Source organism: Eucalyptus grandis, chromosome 7 (genome assembly GCF_016545825.1).
Source record: "Eucalyptus grandis isolate ANBG69807.140 chromosome 7, ASM1654582v1, whole genome shotgun sequence".
Taxonomy (NCBI): domain Eukaryota; kingdom Viridiplantae; phylum Streptophyta; class Magnoliopsida; order Myrtales; family Myrtaceae; genus Eucalyptus; species Eucalyptus grandis.
In genome coordinates this window covers 37,482,921-37,494,317 of record NC_052618.1, presented here as the reverse complement: position 1 = coordinate 37,494,317, position 11,397 = coordinate 37,482,921, and positions in this window count along the sequence as shown.

Sequence of the window (11,397 nt, the reverse complement as noted above, 5' to 3'; positions counted from 1 at the left end):
AAAGATAATGGAATTAAGGTTGCCTAGGAACATGAACGAGCTGGAAATCTCCCATTGACTGGAAAATCCCTTCTAGCTTCTTCAAATCCTCCTTCAGTTGAGCCATATCTTCACCCTTGGCATTTGCTTGAACTTGAAGAGTAAGGGCATGAATTTGATCATGCAAGGAAACTGAAGAGGCTTGACCTACATTCTGCAAGTTCTGAACTTCGCATCCTAGGGCATAAATCTGGCCTCACATCTCCATTAGAACATCAAGCACTCTACGAAAGTCTGCTGAATTATCAGTCTGAGTATTGGCCTCTGCATGATCAGTAGGAGTATTTGCAGATGACGGCAAGCCAGCATGATCACTCGGATTTGGCGATGAAACCTCATGACCTTCCTTTGGGAATTGAGAGGCATATATGTCTTCTGGATTTGCAGGTGAGCGACTAACACCTTCACTAGAAATAGCAAATGAAGATGTACCTCTTTACTCAGTAACTACCCCTGTTTCAATGCCCTCAAGAGGTGAGAAGTACGCTTCATGCTCTGTTTCTGCCTGTTCACCTCTGCCTTCTTCTTCTTCTGCAATCCTTTCTTCCTCTGCTTCTTTTCGCATTGATTCTCTCTCTCCACTCATTTCCTCTTCTTCGTCTCTGTCTTGATCCTCTCTTTTCTCAGTCTCTGGAACAGCACTTTGAAGATTTCTCAGTGCAAGAGCTGAAATGGTATTATCATCCTCATCCTCTTCATCCTCTAGAACGAGTTCTCTTCTTTTCTTGGATGGAGCTGTTATGGGCTCCTTCCCTTTCCGTTTTGCAACTGAAGAACCTTGGTGTGACTTGACAGGGGTTTTCTCTTTCAATCGCTCCAAAGCCTTGTCCAGCTCTTTCAAACACATTTTGGAAACCATTTTCAGTCCCACTACCATTTGATCACATGATCGAACACATAAAATCCTGGGAGGTTGAATATTGAAATGTCTGAAAAGCTTTGTAACAAGCCCTAAGTAAGGAAGTTGCCCTCTGTCTTTCGCTATCGTTATGTATATGTGAAACATGATTGTGTGAGGTAGAGAGAATTTCTTGCCAGCGTTGATGGCATACATCAACTTTACTTTTGAGTTAGATACGTCTGTCTTCGAGGTTAACTTGGGTCTGAGGCAATTGATCACGATCTTGTGAAGTAAAATGTTAAAGGCATTTATCCTCAAGTACGAAATTCTTCCTTCAGCCATTCCATCTCGAACAAGCTCTACTGTCGCACGACCAACAGACACATTAATCGATTGGAATGCCCCTCACTCTACTCCAATCATATCCGCCAATGTGTCCATGTCAACAACATAGTCCTGGTCTCGAATACTATACAAAAATCTATCCTCAGTCGTCTCAAAGCAAAATCGCTCAAGCTGAAGTTGAGTGAATTTCTCTCGCAGCTTCACATTCACAAAATCAAGAAAATCAAAGTCTACACTTCTCGGATTGATCACCCCTTTTTTAGCAACTTAGAGTAAAGTCGCTTGTGTTCATTCGAGTGAAACAAATCTGTCCTTTTGCTTTGAATATTCACCCCCAACACCCATTCTAGGCTTTAAATAAGTGTACATTTTGTCATCATCATTCCCATTAGGCTGACTAATACCTCCAACACGTGGACCATTAGGAATATTCGCAAATGCTAGATCTGCCGAGCCCACAGGAGCAATCCCCAATCGTTCCATTGTTCGCAAAAAGTGGGTTTCATTTCGATACCCTTTCTCTTTCAAAAATTCATCGATATATTTCAAGGGATTCCCTCCCCTCTTTAAAGTAGAGTAAAGCTTAAAGATAAAAGCGAGCTTTTGAGATCTTACGGGTTTTGCACCTTCAATTATTTCTTCCTCTGCTCTATGATCACTATCTTGAGGTCTAGCTTGAGGAGATTGATGTTGTTGAGAATGTTGTGGGCTCTGCTGTTGTCTTGGGGATTCTTCTTCCTCGGTGAGGTCAAAATGTGTAGGACCCTCACGCATATGTTGTGGTCCCCTGTTCGCGATCCTTGAAAACTTTTTTTGGGATGCCATTCTCATAGTTTTTGAGAGATTTCAAACTTGATTCGCGAAAAAAAAGATGAAGACTTTGAAGATTAAACTAGAGAGTAAAAGTAAGAAAAATGAAGGTCTCTGTTTTTTAGGGTTTGTGAAAAAGACGATCGGTATATAAAGCAGTCAAAAAGAGGCATACGAAACAACATAAAAAGGAAAAATAGAAAATGTCTTTTAAAAAATAACTACCTTTTTGAAAAAATAGATAATTGTTTTTTCAAAAATAACTCCTTTTTCGAAAAGGAATGATTGCAACAATCACGAAAACTGGGGAAGATGATTGTACCTTTTTGAGATCAATCAATTACAGATTAATAGATAATCGTACCTTTTCGAGATTTTATCCAAGAGATAATTTTCTAAATGACGAAAATAACTTACAGTCGTTGATCTTCATCTTCTAAGTCTGAGTATCATTAGACTTTTACCCCTGAGTTTGAACTTCTTCAGACTTTAAGATATTGAGTCTGGAACGAATAAACTCAAATTGACTTTTCTCCAAAGGCTTTGTGAAGATGTCCGTTAGTTGATTCTTTGAGACAATGAATTGAATCGAGATTTCTCCATTTTGAACTTGATATCTAATGAAATGATGTTGAATCTCTACATAATTTGCTCTTGAATGGAGAATTGGATTCTTGGTGAGATTAATTGCGCTGGTATTGTCACATTTGATCTCATTGCATGAATTTTCAATTCCAAAGTCTCTTAGCTGTTGTTTTATCCACAGAATTTGTAAACAACAACTTTCAAGAGCCACATATTCCGCTTCTGTTGTAGAAAGAGCTACGGTACTTTGCTTCCTCAAAAACCAAGATACTGTCCTATTACCAAGTAATTGACAAGTGCCCGAGGTGCTCTTCCTATCAACTCTGCATCCTGCTAAATCTGCGTCTGAATATCCAAGAAGAGTAAAGTCTCTTTTAGGATACCAGAGGCCGAGATTAGGAGTAGATGCAACGTATTTGATTATGCGTTTTGCAGCACTTAAGTGAGATTCTTTGGGATCTGATTGAAATTTAGCACAAATACAAACACTAAGCAGAATGTCGGGTCTAGACGCAGTAAGATAAAGAAATGAACCAATGATACTTATGTATAGCTTCTGGTCAACTTTCTTTCCTCCTTCATCTTTGTTCAGCTTCGAGGAACTTGACATTGGTATCTCTGTCTTTTTGCAATTCTCCAAGCCAAACTTTTTAACAAGTTCTTTAGCATATTTTTCTTGGTGAATGAAAATCTCTTCCTTCAATTGTTTTACTTGAAGTCCGAGAAAGAATGATAGTTCACCCATCATGCCCATTTCAAATTCATCCTGCATAGTTTTAGAGAATTTCTTGTACAGATATTCATTAGATGATCCAAAAATAATATCATCAACATAAATTTGAATAAGTAAGAAGTTTTTGCTTTCTCTTTTGATAAACAGTGTAGTATCTACTTTACCTTTAACAATGCCATTTTGAATTAAAAACTTACTTAGTCTGTCGTACCAAGCTTGAGGTGCTTGCTTTAAACCATATAGCGCATTTTTTAGTCTGAATACAGAGTCCGGTTTCCTTGGGTCTTCAAAACTGGGAGGTTATTCCACATAGACTTCCTCTTGGATAAATCCATTTAGGAAAGCGTTTTTGACGTCCATTTGGAATAACCTGAAATTCTTATAACAAGCAAAAGTAAGTAATAATCTAATTACTTCTAACCTTGCTACTGGAGCGTAAGTCTCATTATAGTCTATCCCTTCTTTTTGCGTATATCCTTTGGCTACGAGCCTTGCCTTGTTCCTTACGACTTTTCCTTTCTCATTCATCTTGTTCTTGAAAACCCATTTAGCTCCAATGATAGATTTTCCTTTTGGTTTAGGAGTCAATTCCCAGACATCATTGATACTGAATTGCTTGAGTTCTTCTTACATAGCTTCAATCCAACTTTCATCAATTAAAGCTTCTTCTATGCTCTTGGATTCTATTTTAGAAATAAGAGCCACAACACTAGACTCTTCACGCCTTTTGGATCTTGTACGAATTCCCTCATTAATATCACCAATAATGAGATCTTTATGATGATTAGAGTTGTGCTTCCAGTTGCTGGTTGATTTGTCAATCTGTTGGTCTTTTTCTTCATTTGATTCTTCAACGATCATTTGTTGCTGGTTTTCTAAAGTCTAAACTGCTTTTGGAGATTTAGACTTTGTAAAGTCTGGAGCAAGTTCAGAATCTTCAAGTTGAATATAAAATAATTGATTTTGCATAAAGTCTTGAAATTTGACATTTATCGATTCCTCCACAGATTGTGACTTTTTGTTGTATACTCTGTAAGCTTTGCTGATGGTTGAATATCCAAGGAAGATACATTCATCTGATTTTTCTTCAAACTTACCAATTCGATCATTTGCATTTTTCAATATAAAACATTTGCAACAAAACACATGAAAATAGGAAACAATTGGCTTCTTTCCATTGAACAACTCATAGGGAGTTTTCTCCATAATAAGCCTTAAGAAGACTCTATTAATAATATAGCACGCTGTAGAAATTGCTTCAGCCCAAAAACGAGAAGAAGTGTTACTTTCAATTAAAAGAATTCTAGCCATTTCTTGCAACGATCTATTCTTCCTTTCCACAACTCCATTCTGTTCCGGAGTATAAGGTGAGGAGAATACATGTTGAAAGCCAGATTCATCACAGAATTTAGCAAAGTATTGATTTTCAAATTCGCCTCAATGGTCTGTTCGTATACTTGAAATAACATATCTTTTCTCATTTTGAACTTTCCTTGCAAATTTTATAAAATAAGAAAATGTTTCAGACTTATTTGCTAAGAAATATACTCAAGTGAATCGTGAATAATCATCCATAATTACTAGGCAATATTTCTTACCTCCAATGCTCTGAGTTCTAGTTGGTCTAAAGAGATCCATATGCAAAAGCTGCAGAACACGATTAGACACTTGATTTATTTGCTTGAATGAATTTCTTACCTATTTTCCTAATACGCATGGTGTGCATAGATCATACTTTTGGTATGTCAAATTGGGTAGTCCGTGAACAAGCTTCTTTGTAGAGATCTTAGCTATTTGCTTCATGTTGATGTGCCCAAGTTTTCTGTGCCATAAATTCTCTTCCTCTTGAATTAATATTAGACATTGGGATTTTTCTGGTTTGATATCCAAGAGATAGATATTCCTATGTCTTCGCCCCATGAAAGTCTGAGAGGAGTCTTTACTGGTTCCTGAACATATTCCTTCTTGAAAGTTGATTTTGAAACCGGTGTCGCACAGCTAGCCGATACTCAGCAAGTTGTAGTTGAGTCATTCTACTAAGGAAACGTTATTGATCGTGAGACTTCCAATCTTTACAGTTCTATATCCCACAATTCTTCCTTTGCTATTTCCTCCAAAAGAAACTTTTCCACCATTAACTTGCACAAGCTTTATAAAGCAGTTTGAGTCTCCTGTCATATGTCTCAAGCATCAACTATCCAAGTACCATTTAACATTTTTTCTTGATAGTGACCTAAATTTAAAAAAGAAACTCAAGTTTTTTTTGGTACCCATATTTTCTTGGATCCAGTGGAGTTAGTGTGATATACAGTCTTTGCCCAAACCTTCCTCACAGGTTTCCAAACCATAGGACATTTTTTCTCAAAGTGCTCTAAGCTGTTACACTTAGAGCATTTAAGAGCATTGCGGCCTACAGGTTTTACAAAAAAAAATTGGAAATGATTTTTGTGAGAATCTTTTGTAGGTCTTTGTGCTGAAAAAATCTTTTCTAATTTTTCAGAACCTATAGAAAACCTTTTAGAAATAGTTGAGATATCATTTTTCAAGAATGCATTTTCTTTTGAAAGATTGTCTACATTTTCTTTCAAAATAATAACACTTTTGTCTAAACTTTCGACCTTTTCTTTCAAAACAATTTCATGTTGCTTCAGTGCAGAATTTTCTCTTATATTTGGAGACTTTAGTAGGAATTTTTAAGTTACTTACCTCGATTTCACTGTCTGAGTCTGAGTCTATTTCACAGTCTGAATCTGATTCTAAATGTGCCATGAGACAAATATTTGCATAATCGTCATCACTTTCTTCATACTCGGTATCATTCCAAGTTTCTGCTTTAAGTGTTTTTTGATATTTCTCAGTTTTTCATTTCTTTCTCTTCAGCAGAGGACAGTTAGGTCTAATGTGTCCATTTTTCTTACATTCAAAGCAGATCACATCCTTGTTGGATTCATCATCCTCAGTTGATTTATTTTGTAGCTTTTGAGAACTTTGTTTCTTCGAATTGAATCTTCTTTCCTTTCTATTCAGTTTTCTGAACCTTCTTATCATGAGAGCAAGCTCTTCATCATCCATATCGTCTTCATAATCTGTGACATCAGAATCATCATTAGATTTTAATGCAATTGATTTCTTACCTTTGTGATCTTCATCTTCGTTGATTTGCTCCACTTCATAAGACTAAAGAGTGCCAACCAATTCGTCAACGGAGAGTGGCATAATTCTTTGTGTCTCCCTTATTGAGGTCTTTATGTGGTTCCAATCTTTGGAAAGCCCACGCAGTAACTTGCTGACCTTCATGAGTCCAGAGATTGGTTGACCTTGATACTCAAGACCATTCACGATTTCTGTAAAACGACTAAACATGTCAGTGATAGATTCACCTGGTTTCATCTTGAATGCTTCATATTGACCGAGCAGAATATTGATTTTTGTTTCTTTCACTCGATCGGTTCCTTCATAGGTGATGTGCAATCTATCACAGACTTCTTTAGCTGTTTCACAAGAAGATATTCTATTATATTCAGTAGGAGATAATGCACAATATAATATATAAATTACTTTTGAATCAAAAGCTTGTCTCTTGGTTATCCCTTCTTGAGTCATTTCGCTGGACTCAACAGCTTCTTTTCCTCTTTCTGAGACAATTGCAACTTTAGGAATGATTCTTTTGTCTACCACGTCCCATTCCAAAGGATCTTTTGATCTTAGGAATGTCTTCATCTTGTTTTTTCATATGTTGTATTCCTTTCCATCAAAATAAAGCGGTATGGTGTTGCTTTGCCCTTCAACCAGACCTGGAGCCAACATACTAGTCATGGATTGTTAATTCTGAAGTAAAAAACACTTCAACTTAAATGAGTACACAGGCTCTAATATCAATTGTGAAAGCTAGTACAAGCACCTAGAGGGGGTGAATAGGTGCGAAAACAAATTTTGCAGAGTAAAGAGTATCATTTTACTTTTAACTCAACTCTGTTTAGCAATAGATTATGAAAAGAAAATTAGACAATAATCAAATAGAATTATGATCAAAGTAAAAGAGCTTAGGTAAAAGAATAAGAATACAAGGTTTATAGTAGTTCGGCTTAATCCAAGCCTACGTCCACTCTTCCGCACTGATAGCCCACCGGCTGGATTTCACTATGAAACAAAAGAGTTGTTACAGTATAACTCTTCCTTGATTCCACAGTGTAGAAACTCTACTACACTTCCTCAAGGTCTCGCAAAAGTATAAACTCTCTTTTGAATACAAGTTTACACTCAACAATTGAATTGATAAAGAACAAGGAGCTTCAAACTTTAGAATTCTTCTATCGCGCACACACTCGAACAACTGGAACATCTTCCTTATATGCTCCTCCATGCCTTCATACCCGTTGGCACTTACCAAAGGAGGTCTTCCAATCTACCCGTTGAACAGAATCAATTAGGGAGATTTCGAGTTATTTAAGGAATATGACAATAGCCCACCAATCATGCTCGCCCATACAATCAGGATCTAGGTTTCCATAAGTAGAACCTTCCAAGTATGCTTTACCAATCAACGGATCTAAATTACTCGAATTGAAATCAAAATGAATAATAGATTCCAAAATGTTATCTCCAGCCGAGAGATCTTCTTCAGTCGATAGAATCAAATCCTTAACGAAATACTTAGTTCTAGATAAGTCTTCTTCGACGGTCTAGAAACTGTCAATGAGGATAAACTTTGAATCTTGAGTCTAGGGCGATCTTCAGACTTTGAGTAAAGAGTCTGCAAGTCTTCAGACTAGACTGATGGAAACGTTTTGTCAGCTTCAAAACACACAATGAAGTTTTCTCCAACAGAAGTCACTGTCCAAGTTTCATTATCCATAATCGCAACATCCGACAAAGATTCAACACTGACTATCTCTTTTCTTGTTCGGGCTACCTCGGTAGTGTATAGATTTGTCTTTGCAGGCGTCCAGGTGGCTAGCTAGTTTTTTAAAGGTGGTCCCCAGTAGCTTCCAATACATTCATATAGAGAAGGAACAAAATAAGACCAAGTGAGAAGACATTCGGCCACCGTTCTTCTCCGGATTACTGAATACGTGTCATCAATCATTCCCTATTAAGCACCATGAACCATCATCGACCATGGTTCGCGATCCATCATCAAAGATCCATTTTGTCGGTTCCAATTTGGGAAGCTTATTTGTACGATAATTTGAATTAGGTAATTATCTCGTTTGCCCTCAATTTGAATATTCTACAATTCAATTTGATTGAGAATATTGCATGATTCCTAAATTTGAGTGATAAGTGCACCACCAATTAGGATTTATTGCCTAATCCACAACCACACACGAATTTTTTACTCCATCTATAAAGCTTTAGATGGAATAATTAATCAAGCGGAAGTAAAATTGATATTTTGATCTTTAATGCTTAAGATCAATTTATCGATTTTATTAGCGAGAATATTATCAATTGATCTGAATGATGTGTGATATCTTTGATGATTTTGAACAGTCTGTCTTGTCTTAATTGCTTTATTTATCTTGAATATTGCATGCTTTAAGGTTATTTGCATATTTAGACTAAACACCTTATTTATCATGAATTTTCGCTAGATTTTTGTTTCATTAGCTTAAATTGCATGTTTAATTATTTGACATTTTTTTAATTTCGAAGTTAATAAAAAGCAACAAAAATCATCATGCATATATCATATAGAATTAGGGCATCCTTTGTACGTCATTGCACATTAGGATAAAATTGCACATTTCATTTTAAGTTTAGATTGATTTAGATAGACTGTATCTTAGCTTAGAAATTGCTAAGTTAAGATAATATATTAGTTTTAATTAGGGTTTAGCCTAACTTAATCCTTAATATAAGTTGGATAGAATCTTAAGTTAGTTAGACAATTTTCACATTTTTCCTAATTTCGAATTTCATGAAAAAATACAAAAAATGACTTAGGATAAATTAGTTTCAATCCCTATGATAGATTGCATTCTTTTTTAAGAAAAAAAAAATGTCATGTGCATGTCATATAGAATTAGATTCATGAAATACATGCCATTTAGTGATTGTTGCTAAGTCCATTTAATTAGAAATTGCATGTCATTAGAATTGGGTTATTTAGTTATATTGCATTGCATAAAGCATGATTCTCATTAATTAAGTAAAAAAAAAAAGAAATTGCGTGTTAATTAGAAATCATATCTAGGGTTGATGATGTGAATTCTGATCTAACGACACAGATACTTTCGTTGCTACGAGGTAAGTCTCGTAATTTATTTATTACTTTCTTAGGTGTTAAATTGGTGGTTTGCGCACCCGTATGTTCATCTCACATGTTAGAAAAATAGATTTAAAATCAGTCCAAGTTGCCTGCAAAAGCATTTTTGAAAATAAAAAGAAATGGTACTGAAAGGCATTAGTGAAGTTTAGTGTAACCAAGTCCCTGTACCCAAAGTCTCCAGTTCGTAGGAGTAATATAATTATCCTATTATTTCACTTAGGTGTCTAATCGATCTACCATAAACTGATTAGTGGCAACTCCTAAATAAAATCCATTTGCATGTTAATAATTTTTAACCTAAATCGCAAATTGGTATGGGCTTGGGAGAGCCCGAATTAAGTCTAGGCTTCACAATCCATTAGCCTAATTTTAGGTGGTGCACCCGAAATCTAGGTCGCAACAATATCCAAGGCCAAAATGACTAATTTAATGGCCATGGGTTCTGAAACTCTATATGTTTTGCTTAAATGGCACAAATCCTACCTCTGAGATGCTATTAGCTCGAAAATTTCTTCTACCTAGTACTTAATATATGTAAACGCATCACTATTGATGTTTTTTTGCATAATATGCTAGATATGGTTTTAGCTCTTGGAGGGTGAGTTTATGATTGAAGAAGAAGGCTGAGTATATATTAAAGCGATGAAAGAAGTAGAGGCATTGTAAGCCGGCAACAATTATCAATTACTTTTGATTGTTTATGTGGATCAATGTGGCGATAAGCTAGATGCTGGTTTTAGTACCTCAATGTACCGATTCATCTATCATGGGGGTGAATACTAGTTGTATCATCTTTATTTGACTTTTATAACTATCTTTCAATGATGTATCTTCCAATTTGCTCTTTTAGCATGACAACCTGCTGATGAGATCTTGAGATATGCTTAAGTATTAGCACTTTCTCACCCATTAGTGAGGCATTCATAACAGTTCTTTCAGAACAACGTGGTGAAATCTTCAAGTCTATGGATCATTGGATGTGTTGTCTTAAGGAATCACAACCGTTATTAGTAGGGTTTTAGAATATTCTCTCATCATTACTACTGCTTTATTGCAAGGAATCTTGCTGTGAAATTACCCCAGAACCATATTAGAGATGATCAAGTTAAGGAGGTAGGCGTTGGACTTCTTTCAAGTGTATTTTCCAATGATATCAGACGGTAACAAAATAGGTTCCGGTGGAAACAAGGTTGACCTTGGAACCAGATCGAAAAAACAGGGTGGTGGTCCGCGTACTAGGTCTAATGCAAACAGGGGTCCAAAAAGAAGAATCGATTATAACAGGGTTAGATACATGATCCAGGTTTGGACCTTACCCACCCTGGACCCGATCACTCTTAATAAGAACATTGCGAATCTAGCACTCATTTGTCTCCTGACGAAGTAGTAGTCACACATAAAATAACTTCCGCATCACTAGTGCTTCCCTTGGCAACGTTCGTCACACTGCTTGTGGCATTCTACCTATCACTTTTTTTCTTCCGCTTTGGACTATCTCTCTTGATGTGCCCCTCCTCGTGACACTTAAAGCACTTCACGTGTCCCTTAGACTTTCAATGGTGTGATTTTGATTTGCTTTTACTTCTACTGCTACTAGTCTCTCAATGTTGTTTTCCATCCAAAATCGTCAATACTTGTGCTACTCCTTATGCCAGACTGTCATCCACTCCTTAGAGAACAAGGCGAACTTTACCTTTTCCGAGGTAATCGTAATACACCTTTACAACAGTGAATCAGTAAAGTGCTCCCATAACTCTGGTAAAGAAGCTAATA